The sequence below is a fragment of the Mastomys coucha genome, unplaced genomic scaffold (genome assembly GCF_008632895.1).
Source record: "Mastomys coucha isolate ucsf_1 unplaced genomic scaffold, UCSF_Mcou_1 pScaffold22, whole genome shotgun sequence".
Lineage (NCBI taxonomy): Eukaryota > Metazoa > Chordata > Mammalia > Rodentia > Muridae > Mastomys > Mastomys coucha.
Window position 1 is genome coordinate 265,021,734 of NW_022196905.1, and position 13,895 is coordinate 265,035,628.

At 43.1% G+C, this 13,895-nt stretch overlaps 1 long non-coding RNA gene across 2 annotated transcripts in view; it reads right to left on the reverse strand.

Annotated features, from left to right (window-relative positions):
- LOC116070429 overlaps positions 1-13,895 on the reverse strand; it is a 24,379-nt gene that overhangs the window by 9,639 nt on the left and 845 nt on the right. For both annotated transcript variants that reach the window (XR_004110383.1, XR_004110384.1), the window contains exon 2: positions 8,634-8,758. This is a non-coding gene — a long non-coding RNA (uncharacterized LOC116070429). The remainder of the gene's footprint in view (positions 1-8,633; positions 8,759-13,895) is intronic.

Here is a 13,895-nt window from a genome sequence, read left to right on the forward strand (position 1 = left end):
AGCCAGACATTCCTGAGCACAACCTAAGTGAGGGCAGGCTGCCCTCTTAATGGAGAAGAGGAGGATGGAGGAGGGAAGGATTGCAGCACAGATGGGAACTGGAAGGGCAGAAAAATGGTGGATCCAGATTGGTCTCCTCAAACCCTGGTTCAGGTCACTGATACCATGTGAATCCTTCCTAAAGGGGTTCCTGTTGGGGACACGGGACAAGAAGCATGCTTCTTAGGGAGAATGAAACTATCAAACCATCTAAACCTCAGGTAATTAAGCTTGTATTTCGGGAACTTTTATCAATTAAGCCAGGCCCTAAGTGCCTGAATAGCTGTAAGCAGGAGAGCTGACTGCATTTTGGAACTTCATTTTGGAAATGGCCACGTGGCCTAGTCTTCCATGTCCTTTTTGTCTCTGGGCCTGAGCAGAGATGAGAACATTTTTCTACAGGACTAGATTAGCAAAAATGTCTAATAGCTGGGTGACATACGCTCTTAGTAAACCATGATGTTATAACAGCACTAAGGGACTGGGCAGAAGAAGGATGCTCATGGTCTATTCAGACTCCATGAATAAATACTTTGTTTCCAGTTTACAGAGAACATTTCTCCTCAGCTGACCTTATTAGCCCATACAACAGTCTTTCAGGACACTTCATTCTGGCTTTAAAGACAGGTTCCAGAGAGATTAATCCAAGACTCAAAGCCACCAGAATGGAACCCAACAGAGCCAAGAGGCAAAGCATGGTGGACTGGCTCTCAACATGTTCCCCACAAATGGGGATATCTGACTCTGCCACTTTAATTCAAGGAAGCCCAGTGTCATCCTTCTTCACCTGAAGCAAATCAGGAGAGTCCTTACTGGTAAGTGGCTCTGGATGCTTTCTGGAACTTGAGAATGTAGAGGAGTGGAGGGTACCTAGTGGGCAGGGAATCACCCGGGAAGCAGGGCCGGAGGATGAATGGGAAACACAGCAGAGAAGGCTGCTCTGGGGAGGAGGTTACTGGGAATCAAAGTACTTGCAAAACCCCAGGAACCCCAGGTCCCTGGCCTCACTGTGTGTCCTCCTAGCAGGAGATGGCCTGCCAAGAGAAAGAAGCTTCTGGGTTGGGTTTTAATTGTATTTTGAAATTAGTTTTCTAAGTATTAGGTTTCTGTGGGCCTTCTCACACTTTGGTAACCACCCACTAATCCCTTCCTTCCCACACCCTGCACCCATCCCTGCTTAACCCTTTCATCCCCAGAATCACCTCTTCTCTCTGTTCACAGGTCTTACATTCCCTTGCTTATTAAGGTTTATTTATTTTATTTTATGTGTGTGTGTGTGTGTGTGTGTGTGTTTTGCCTGTGTGTATATGTGTAGCACCTGCATGCCTGGTGCCCATGGACTTACAGATAGTTATGAACTCCTATGTGAGTGCTGGGAACTGAGCTTAGGTCCTCTGTAAGAACAGCAAGTATTCTTAACTGCTGAACCAACCCTCCAGCACTTCCACTTTGTTGTTGTGAGAAATTCTGAAAAGCTTCTCATGCTCCTTTCCTTTGAATTAGCTCTCTTCTTTAACCCAATTGTTCCCATACCAGATGAAGGGACTCTGGGCAGCTTGGACCTGGCAAGCATGGCTCTGGCCAACCTTGCCATTCTCCCCCATTCCCTCTACCCTGCTAAAAACCATTAGATTATATTCCTAAAGCTAGCTACCAATAGCTATTACCTTATTTGGCCACCTCCTCATCTGGAGGCTGACTGCCAATATCCTGATATCAAAATATTGAAAACCAGCAATCAAAAGCCCCCTTTGTATCACATAATTAACATACCCAATTAAAAGTAAACACCTTATCCCAACATAGGGTTCCCCCTTTTACCTTTATAAATCACCATTTGCCAATGGGTCAAGTCTGTCTCCTCTCTATCCAGAGGCAGTCCTTTGTGTTCTGCCCTCTCCAGGACAAATTCCCCTTCTCTCTGGTCCTCTATCTTCTGTCTTTGTCTTTTATTCTCTGCCCTTTGTCCCTCTGGGGCAAATGAGTCTCCTTCGTTTGGGCATCCTGAGCTGATACTGATCACTTCAAAGGTTATATTAACTGATTACTTATGGGTGTCAAGTGAGTTAGGTAGGACCCTAGGTGAAGCTTTGAACTGGAGATATGGTCAGGGTAGATGATAGAACTCGATCCACCAGGTGATGCTGAGTCCCACACACTTCCCAGCACATACTGCTCTACCCTCATTCACATTCTGCCACTGCAGGCTGGGATGTCCCCCACACAGAGGACACTGTCCCTGATACCTGTTCTTTTAGCTCCTCTGAGATTCATCACAAAGATTTCTGACACTTACAAAATGACATTCTCCATCACTCTCCACAACCCCATCCTACGTGATTCTTGAATTAGTACCATGTGGTTTAAATTATGTGAAGTTCATTAGTTAGGATGCTGTGTGTGTGAGAGAGAGAGGGGGGAGCAGAGGGAGAGAGACAGAGAGAGAGGGAGGGAGAAGGAAAGGGAGAGGGAGGGATGGAGAGAGAGAGAGACAGACAGAGAGAGAGAGAGAGAGAGAGAGAGAGAGAGATGCTTCCCTCAACAGAATCTAAGCTTCAGCACCTTGGACAGCACTGGACAGGTGCTTGTCTGTGAGTTTGAAATGAGTTAAAATGTGAGTTCCCTGAAAGAGCTGGACCTAGGATATTGACTTGTTGCCTCTGTCAAAGACTGGATGGTACCAAGTGGGGTTCCATGAACATCTGCCTGTCTGCTTCCTGCTTTCCCCCATCCCATTCTCCAGCCCTGGGTCTACGAGGCTAGTATCAGTCACATTAGCCCCTCCCTGCTTCTGTGTCTCAGGCAAGATACTGGAAGATAACAATGCAGAGAGAATCTGGGGCCTTGGAGGAATATGCACACTAACATATGGGACCCCCCTTAAGAACTAGCTGCCCTTCGGTCGCTGCACAGTAAAAGTTAACTAGGAAATACGCATCTTTCATTTCCTAACAGTTAAAGGTCATTCACAGCTATGAGCTCCATGACCAGGGGAGACTAAGCAGCCTGCAGTGAGTTTAGGTACTCCTTAGATGAAGCTCATTCCTACCATTAAAAATCAAGGTATTTCTTTGATACAGACCCATGTGTTTCCATGGAAACCTGTTCTATTGCCTAGGCGACTAAGGGCCCATGCTGGCATGCTTAGATGATTATTTTAAAATTTTCAGAACATTCAGGTCTACTTAGACAAAAAAAAATCATACTTCTTAGCCACATTGAAACTGTTTCATTATTTCACTATGCCACATTAGAAACTTTTTATTTTTACTCCAATAAATTAAAGCAAAATATCACTGATCTTGTAATTTTCCAGGTCTTTATAGCAACAGCAATGATACTAAAAGAGATACATTTATCCATGTCAATGCAAAAAGAAAGAAAGAAAGAAAATTAAAGAAGGAAAAGAAGAAAGAAAAGAAAAAGGGAAAGCTCTTGCCTCAAAGGAGATTAGAGATACTTTATTCTAGAGCCAATTATGAGTGACCATGGCCCAGGAACACAGATTCAGTTTATCCTAAATTCCATGTTCCAGTGTGTTAACATTTTCATGAAGTTTTGATCATAATAGAATAAAGAAAGTCATAAATCAAGACACTTTTCAAAGCCACTGGTGGGACCATCAAGTAGGTCACTTGTAGCAGGGAAACTGCAGCTGTTGGCCTCAGATTCTACCCGATGACAGTCTTTTTGGTTGGTGGAATCTGGGAATCTGTTTGTACTTTCCAAAGGACTTACAGAACATTCATAAGAATGTAGGTCAGACACAGAAGTGGGCAGTAAGTAGCTATCAAGGAGTCTAAAGATAGCCTGAGATAAGTTTTGGTTAGGCTCTGGATCTGTAACATTCCAACCTCTCTACTCTGGCACCCTTGGAGCCTGGGTGCAGATTCAGTAATGTGTGTGGGAAGAGACACAGCTACGGAGAGTATGGCCTAAGCAGTCTTGTATTTGAGTTCCAACATTTCAGTTTTCAGAACAGTGAGAAATAAATTATATTTATAAGCTGTCATTTATGGTAGTTTTATCATTGCAGTCCAAGAAGACTAAATGCACTGTTCCACTGATTTTTTTAAAAGTATTATAAAGAATTACTGTTAGAGCTTCATAAGACAACTTGTATATACCTAGAAAAGTTAACTGCTCCCAAAGAGTTTCCCAGATCATCACGTCTGTGGGCGATTTGATTGCTAGTTGACATAGGGGGGCTTAGGTCACTGTGCAGCAGTGTTGTCTCTAGCTAGGTGGGCTGATCTTGAGAAACTAGGATGCTAGTTTATTTAAAACTATTTAGAAATTTAGCTGAGCAAACGAGAGACAGCCAGTCCTCATCCGCTTTCCTCTGTGCTATCTGCTTCAGTCCCTGCCCATCTTGAGCTAAACTTCCCCCAACAATGGGTTGCAACCTGTGAGCTGATGGTGTTTACCACAGCAACAGAAAACTGACAAGAACAGTTATATAAGGCCTTTTTGTGCAAGTGCAAAATATCTTTGAGCCTACCTCCCTGTCTCCCATTAGCCCTTTTGCCCAGATTTCACATTTACTTGCAAGCTATCCATCAGTACATATGATTTTGTGTATCTGTCAAATTCAAAACACAAATGAGACAACATGAAGAATGGGTCTTTTTGAGACTGATGCAATTCACTTAGTAGGACTGTCTCCAGTTTCATTTGCCTACAAACCATATAACCTCCTTCTCTGTGGATGAAAGTGATTCTGTGCACACACTGTCCTTATCCATTCATTGGTGGTTGGATACATGGGTTGGCCCATACTTAGCTCTTGTAAATAGTGTGCAGAAAACACGGATGTGTGAGATGTCTGTGGTATGCTGACTTGGGAGTGTTGGGGTAAATACTGAGAAGTGGTAGATTTGTTCATCTGAAAGCTGAGTTTGGCTTAAGTCCTGCCACACTGATTTCCATTGTGCCTGCAAAAGCTACCTCCAGTCTGCATCCTCACCAGCATGTTATTTTTCTGATTACTGCTATTCTGACAAGGATGAGATTGGAGTCTCCTTTTACCTCAACTGCTTTGTCTCTCACCTTCTCTGAAAACTCTGCTCATCCTCTAAGGCTCAACCCAAATGCTATTTTTTTCTCATAAAATAGTTACCCATTTCTCAAGTCTACCCTGCTGAACTACCTGTGATGCTTTGTATATACTTGGCTCAGGGAGTGCCAGCATTAGAAGGTGTGCCCTTGTTGAAGTAGGTGTGTCATTGTGGGCATGGGTTTAAGACCCTCAATGTAGCTGCCTGGATGCCAGTCTTCCACTAGCAGCCCTCAAATGAAGATGTAGAACTCTCAGCTCCTCCTGTACCATGCCTGCCTGGACACTGCCCTGATCCCACCTTGATGATACTGGACTGAACCTCTGAACCTGTAGGCCAGCCCCAACTAAATGTTGGGTATTTTTTTTAATAAGATTTGCCTTGGTCATGGTGTCTGTTCACAGCAGTAAAATCCTAACTAAGACAGAAATTGGTACCAGGGACTGGGATATTGCTGTGATAGGCCTGACCATGTTTTTGTTTGGAAGAATGTGGATTTGGGAACTTTGGATTTGGAAAGCAGTAGAATGCTTTAAATGGAGCTTAATGGGCTAGCCTAGTAGGAATATGGAAGACTTTGTTACTGAGAGTGCAGACCTGGCCCAAGAGGTTTCAGTGGAAAATTTCAATACGTGGCCTAGAGACTGTTTTTATGATATTTTGGTGAAGAATGTGACTACTTTTTGCCCTTGTCCGAAGAGTCTCCCTGAGGCTAAGGTAAAGAGACTCAGATTAATTGCATTGACAAAGGAAGTCTCAGAAATGCCCATCAGAGACTTTGTTCACTGGTTAAGTCTTATGAAGAACATTTTAAATAAGCATAGCAAGCTAAAAAAGGAAAAATATGAAATATATGGTTCAAGTATTAAAGGGGCACCAGGAAGTGAAATGGAGCCCAATTCTGTATTCTAGGAGATAGCAGATGAAGGGAATGGGACTTTGGGGCAAGAACCTACCCAGCTAAATTTAGATCCAGGCATGGTGGACCACACCTTTAATCCCACGAGACAGGTATGCAGATCTCTGAGTTCAAAGTTAGTCTACAGAGCAGGTTCCAGGACAGCTGAGCTTAGGCAGTGAAGGAGTTAGAAAACAGAAAGCTGGTGATAATGTGATATCACAAGGGGGCCAAGTTCCAGCCACAGCAAGCAGCAGAACTCAGCAGTTTTGGTCATTTGGCTCTGGCTTTAGAGTCCAGAATAAAAGGGACTACTGGGAAATTTGATGCTGGTTAGCTGGAGCTAAGAAATTAGTGGTGATTAAGAAGAGACCAGCATCACTGAGGTGAAATCTGGGAAGTGTTTTCTGAGAGCACAAAGAAACTGTGTTCCAGAGATAGCCAAGGTTGTACCTCGTGCTACAGCTGTACTTGGTAATATAGAAGAGTTAGCCAGGTGGTACTGATTTTGAAGTCATGAAGGAGTCGTGAAGAGCAACTGAGGCTTGGCACTATGAGAGAGGCCAGGGAAGGCCATTGGTGAAGGTACAGCCTCAGTTGTAGTTGATGCCCCAGGACTGAAGGGGTCATGCAAAGGAGTTGAGGTTGGCACCATAAAAGAGAGCCTATGAGATGCTATTGGTGAAGCCTAGTTACAACGGAAGAACACAGTGTATTGGATATGCCCGTACCAGGGATGATCACCAAGAACAGCAGCGGCAGTAGAGTAGATCGACCTGAGCTTAGAGTACTACAGAGGGCAGAACTGGAGAAGTGACACCAACCCTTTGGAGGATCCCAGAAGACCATGTGTGGACCCCAGACACTGGAACAAGAAACTATAACATTAAAGTTGCCTTGGAGACCCCAAGATATTTGAGATGCCAGAGCTGTGGGCTATCTGCTGAGGAAAGCTGCTAACAGGGAATGGAACCAGCCCAGGAGAAAGAAGTTTGTTGTCAACAAAGGTGAAAAAGGAGATGGAGAGCTGAAGACTGCTTTGACATCAGCCTTGGAGATGCAGAGTTTGGAGTTTGCCCAGATGGTTTCCTGTCTTGCTTTGGGAATTACAGGTAAGTGATTGGATGGATCTCAGAAGAGACTTTGAGCTTTGGACTTTTAACATTGTTGAGACTGCTATGGACTATAGGGACTTTGGAATTAGGACTAGATGTATTTTTGCATTATGCTATGTTTAGGTATGGCCCCCACAGACTTATGTTTGAATAAGCATATGGTGGCCAGTGAGTGGAATATGATGATTTGTACATGCTTGGCCCAGAGAGTGCCAGGATTAGAAGGTGTGGCCTTGTTGAAGTAGGTGTGTCACTGTGGGCATGGGCTTAAGACCCTCACCCTAGCTGCCTGGAAGCCAGTCTTCCACTAGCTGCCTTCAGATGAAGATGTAGAACTCTCAGCTTTTCCTGCACCATGCCTGCCTAGATGCTGCCATATTCCTGCCTTGATGATAATGGACTGGATCTCTGAACCTGTAAGCCAGCCCCAACTAAATGTTGTTTTTATAGGAGTTGCCTTGGTCATGGTGTCTGCTCACAGCAGTAAAACCCTGACTAAGACATTGTCTTTGTTGCCTGTGTTAGTAGTATTGGCAACTTGGTTGTCCTTTGATTAACTTCCAAATGTGAGACAGGAGCTGTTTCAATTAGTTTCTTGAAGCAGTTATAGATCGAATAAATAAATACTTGAAATCCTTTCTGTCCAAAACAATTTGAGAAATATGAAATGGGATGAAAAATCAAGTCTTGGGTCTGTGGTTGACTAAAAATAGAATAAGCACAAATACAATGTGAGCCTAGAGCTGACAGGACATTGGCTTCACCACCCAAAGAGGACTGTACTCTAGCTTCTAGCCATGAGGCCACTACCATTGATATGGTAACAAAATGCTAAAAGAGTTGTCCTAATTATGGCTGGCAGGATGGGGCTTAGCGTGTATGGTTCTAATTGTCATTAACTGTCCTCATTCTGGAACCAAGTAATATTGCTGCACATATAGAGAAGCCCTCATTAACTGTGTGTTTTGTGGCTAGAAAGGAAACAGGCAGACTAAAAAGAAATGGGCCCATTTTATTTACAGTAGGAAGAAATAGCATGCTGGGTACTGGGGGGCAGAGTGGTGGTGGCAAGCATGAATCTACAATGGGGAGACCATGAGAGAAGTGGCAGAGTGGGCAGCCTGAGCCTGCAGAGGGTCCCTGGTTCACCTGCTCACCGTGAGCAGCCCTAGCGCTGGGCAGCTGTGTTTCCTGTCAGCATCTCTATGGTGTTTTGGAAAGAGATTAAATTGAGATACAGCTTAAGTTCTTATTTTCTTTCCCACATCAGGCCCTGAAAATCAAAAGGTCAGAAATGCTGAAGGGTTCCAGAGGGTAGGAAAGAAATGGAGGCGATAGAAGCTCTAGGGTTAAGCGTCTACTGAGTACGGGCAAGGTTGGCATCATACCCTGCATGTCTTCAGAACAGGACAGTGCTGGGGCTGTGGACGGCCTCCTGAAAGAGCTGGGGCAATGAGAGCTCAGCAGCCAGGGCTTGTGTCACAGGGTTAAACCCTAGCAGGTTTGCTATGCAAACGGGCTAACCTGGAAAGAGCCATGTCTGTTTCAGATGCCGGCAGAGCAGAGCAGATGTGAGATAGTATCCCAGCCAGGACTCTGCAGGTATGTGGTACTGTGATGTCCACAACAGGTGCCCTGGGAGGGAGGCACTGCAAGAGCAAACACATCATAACATTTTTCAGAGTGCCTGTGAAGGTCTAGATGTTTTTAATAAAAAGTATCTAATATTTAACCAAATTTCATAAAATTCTTCATAAAATCTTATTATTCTCTTTCATTTCATAAACTGCTTTTACTGTCCATTTTGCCTTTTATATTTTGATGATTTGTTTAAATATTTTATCACTATAGTATAAAAATATGTATCAAACTTTAACTTTTTCAGTTTACATTTACTTCAGTAATACAATAATGTGTTAAAAGTACTTAAAACTCATACATTCAGAGAAATTAACACATTATTTTATTATTGAATATTATTGTTATTTTAGATTTGTGTGGAACTTTCTTTTAGCCATATAAATTTTTTTCTAAAATTAAGGAAAACATATTCTGAAGAATAAACATATATCTTTAGAAAAATTATTGCATTATTAAATATTGGTGACCCAATGACAAGACTCTTAGATATGGCAATATTCGTTTACTCAGATAAACAACTTTGATATTTGGCAATTTTTAGTTATTAAACACTAATGCTTTTACACATGCTTTTAATGTTGCCCTATGAATACCCATTTGTCAAAACAGAAGACTGTATCTCAGCATGACTCCTAACTTCCACATACAAGCTGTAAGCAACATGAACTCTCTGAACTCCTGCCTGAAACCTACCAGAACCCAGCCAGATGCTGGGCTAATTCCAAACATTTCCAGAGTCTGGAAATGAGATAGGTCACAGTCACCACCAAGGACAGAGACCCAGGCTGAAAGTGCACAGGCACGTATGTGATCCCCACACTTAGAAGATGGAGGCAGGAGAATCAGGAGTTCAAGGCCAGCCTGCTCCACAGGCCAGGTGGGCTGTACACAAGACTCCGTCAAAGAATAAGAACAAACAAAAAAGTCAGGGACCTTCACGTAAGAGTTTTGAAGGCATTGAACTCTATGTCTAAGAGCTAAAACTAAAACCAAATGACACAAAATGAGGAAAATAGAGGACTGGGGAGAAAGGCAGCAAGGAAATGCTCCTGCAGGTGGGTGAGTGGATGCCAAGAGCTGCCAAGTTAGTGAAATTCAAGCCCAGGAATATGAACGAGGAAGGAAGCTACCCATCGAAACAACACTGTTTATATGCCCAAAGAGCCAGCTGTGCACTGTTAGGACTGCACCTGTCTATTTTCCATTGTTGTAACAAAACACAATGTAATTTGTAAAGAAAGCCCTTTATTTAGCTGAAAGTGTGGGAGACTGAAAGTCCAATGTGTCAGATGTGTGCTCTGCACCGTGGCAGATAGAAAGGAAAGGCCACAGGTGAGAGATGGTGCCTGGACAGGGAAGGGTCGGTCTTTCTCTCTTACAATAGTTCACTTGAGAGAACTGCCCAGGGACTCACAAAAGCTACCTTCATCCCTCAAGAGGACCATGTACTATCAAGTGACCTGATGGCATTCTGCTGTGTCTATCAAGGATCCAGGGAGTTGGATCTGATTGGGCAGTAGGGAATGAAGAAATGACAGTGCAGGCATACAGACATACAGACAGACAGGGTGCTGGACTGGGTTCTCAGATGGAGAAAACTCAGTGTATTTATTATTGTAGCTTACAGAGAGGCAGGGTCATCACTCAGATCAACTGGGAGGCAAGCAGACAGCTGGATCAAAGGGGCAGGTTTAGAGGGGAAGAGCCTCTGTAGGGTCGCAGTCTTTGAAGTTGTAAAACGTGGGTGGGAGCTACGGTGGACATTTCCTGCACACACTGTCCACACTCGCACATAGATCGGGATGGAACGCTTTGACATTCCTTCATGGGTCTGAGGCTCTGTGGTCCTTGATTAGGCCATGTCCCCAACAGCACACATTGACTTCACCTGCTCAGGGCTTCCTCTGGTCCACCCCCTCCCCTGCCGCCACAGCATTCCACCAGGTCCCACATCTTAAATGTCACACCACTTCCTAACATCACCATACAAGAGAGCAATCATTCAGCACATGAACCTTAGAGGGGCACATTCATACCATATCCAAACCACGGCAACATGTGCTAGTAATAAATATGGAAAGTACTAGTGAAGCCCACAGTCAGGTTACAGTGTGCTGTAATCAGCTGGTTTCAGTATCAACAGATAGTGTCAGACCAGCAACATTTGTAGGTTTGATTAAACAGCACACTGCAAGCTATGCATATGACTGGATGGATGAATGGGTAAAAAACAAACACATAATAAAATGTACATGCATGCATAATTAATAGCCAGCTAAATATGCAGAGACAAATGAAGAAACAGAGCAACAACAGATGCTAGATAGGCACAAATAATAGGGATGGAGAGAGAGTCAATGGATGATTTAATAATAGGGGATAGATGATAGATGAAAGACAGGAGATGAACAGACAGACCCAGCACGGACGTTTCAAAAACAAATTAGTGGAGATGTCCACTGGGGACCTGAAAAAGGAATGTTTATTTTAAGGCCCAAACCTGGTCTTGCATTGCCTTTCTGACAGAAATAGTAACTGAAGCTGTGAGGTTAGCTCAACTCACCAAGGAAAATAAAAGGGGGAGGGGGAAAGGCAAAGAAAGGAGAGTGGGGAGGGGAAGGGAACCTTGCAGCACATCTCCAGTTAAGAGGAGAACACCAGGACACACACCAGAAGGGTGTGTGGCAACACTGGAGTCAAAGGAATCTGCCCCGTTTGTGTTCCTGAGTAGGTGTCTCTGATAACTGCTTAGAAAAACAGAGTATAAATAAAAGTCTGTGGGCAGCAACAGAAAAACAACACCCTTGTTTTCAGTATGACTGAGTCTGTCCTGCCTTGCCCACTGGGAGTTTGGGGATCCACTCAGTTCAGACTGGGTGACTCGCACAATATCTTGTGGCTGGAACTGCCAGCACAGCTGGCCTTCCACCCTTTCCCCTGACCTCTCCTCACTGGCTCGCCATTTCATACCTGGGCTTGGGAGACAGCACCTCGGACAACTTGTGGCACTTACATTCTTTGACTGGCCATGTTGTCTGCAACATTTTGATAATGTTGTGCACATGGACTTTGCTGTTGTCCACTAGCACCTCTAGATTCCTTTCTGGTGGCTGAATCTCCTGGGGGATAAGGCAGTCCACTCACTTTGGCAGTATGTCTCCTCTCCACCTCAGCCCTAGCACCAACCAGGAAGACCAGTGTGGCTGCATGAGTGGTATTTAGCACTAGACACTGCCCAACAACGGAAACGATGGTAAACACATTAAAACTCAATAATTATATTTTATATGATGGATGTAGTTATCTTCCTGTAGATCAATCCCAGCAATGATAACCACTCTTGGGCCTATACTTTTATACTTGGGTCAGGACTCTCCTGGGCTGACTTTTGGCCAGAAAGAACATATAAGATGGTAAACACATTAAAATTTAGCAATCAGGCTCTCTATAATGTCCATTATTATCTTTCTGTAGATCAATTCCAACAATGATCACCTCTCTTGGGCCAATTACTCATCTCTTAAAAACTGGGCACACACACTCATACAGAAAAACATAAACAAAACATGTGCATGGTAAAAGAGTGCTTAGAAAGCAAACATCCAGGGCCAGGAGCAAAACCCAAAGGCTCCACATTCAGGCTCTGTGTGCCCTTCCTGATCAAATCTCTCCTTGCCCTAGAAACACTTGTGATAATCTTTGCTGCCCTTGATGGTTTTACTACTTATGTTTTTATCCTTAATACTGTAGTGGATGTGACTATCTGCATATATACTGTGGTTGCTGTGGTTACCAGCGGGGATATCAGTATCTGCATATATTCCTTGGTTACCAGTGAGGATGTCTGTCAGTACTTGCATATATTGCTGTGGTTGCCAGCGAGGATATATTTGCATATATTGCTGTGGTTACAGTGAGGTTGTCTATCAGAATTTGCATATATTGCTGTGGTAACCAATGAGGATTTCAGTATCTGCATATACAGCTCATTTTCTCTCAATAGTGCTGCATCTGTCTTCTGCACCTTAAAAAAAGGAAAAATGTTTCTGTTTCTTACAGTTTGTTGGTGTATTGAATGCCTGCATTAAGACTTGTCTTTCTATCCATTTCATGATGTTGTTCAGTTTTGTGTAGATGAGTGTGGCTAAAAAAAATTCTTTTCAAGGCTGCATGCATGAGTACACCCTTGCATACAAAATAATAAATTTGTAAAAATTACTTTTCAACCCCCAAATCATACTTTCTCATACAAGTCCACCAGAATTTTGAATATACTTTTTTTTTGATATTGGAAAGGCACTGACAAACATGAAATGTACAATGTCTAACACCCTCAACAAAGACTCAGATAGCACCCATAATCATGTACGTTAATCCTTCTACAGCAAAACCTCTTAGTTAAGTGATAAATATAAAGCACTATCACACCATTTTACTTCTTTCTTCTCCTTCTCCCTCCTTCCCTCCTCCTCTCCCTTTTAAATCAATGAGTTCCAAAGAGTTTGGTATTTCAGAGTTTGGGAGGTTCTGTAACATGTTAACAGTAGCAAGAAGACAGGTAGAATTGAATTAGTAATAGCCAAGAGGCACCTCCTGGAGGAACTGTCTGGAATTTTTCTGTAGGAAGATTTTCAGTGCAAATTTAAATTTCTTACTAACACCATCTCTCTGGAAACTGTACACTTTGCTAAACTTTACTTGCACTCAATTGTTTATTTAAGATCCTCCAACTTTCTTGTCATCTACAGAGCTAAACTTCACTATTGAAATTGCTACTGTTATTAATTTCTCTCGCCAGATGTTTGTTGGTCTTATTCTTTTTTTATATTTAACTTGGCTTTCCTTCTTCAATGTCTGATGTAGTTGTGTGTTAGTAAATTGGCTGCAGACATGACAAAAGCAGAATTCTGGCTTGCTTTTTGCACAATGAGTGTTATATGGTGGTTAGTTTCCAGCTACCAATGATTTTTTTTTTTCCGAGATAGGGTTTCTCTGTGTAGCCCTGGCTGTCCTGGAACTTAACTCTATAGACCAGGCTGGCCTCAAACTCAGAAATCCACCTGCCTCTGCCTCCCAAGGCTGGGATTAAAGACATGCGCCACCACTGCCCGGCTACCAATGAATTCTTTTTTTTTTTTTTTTTTT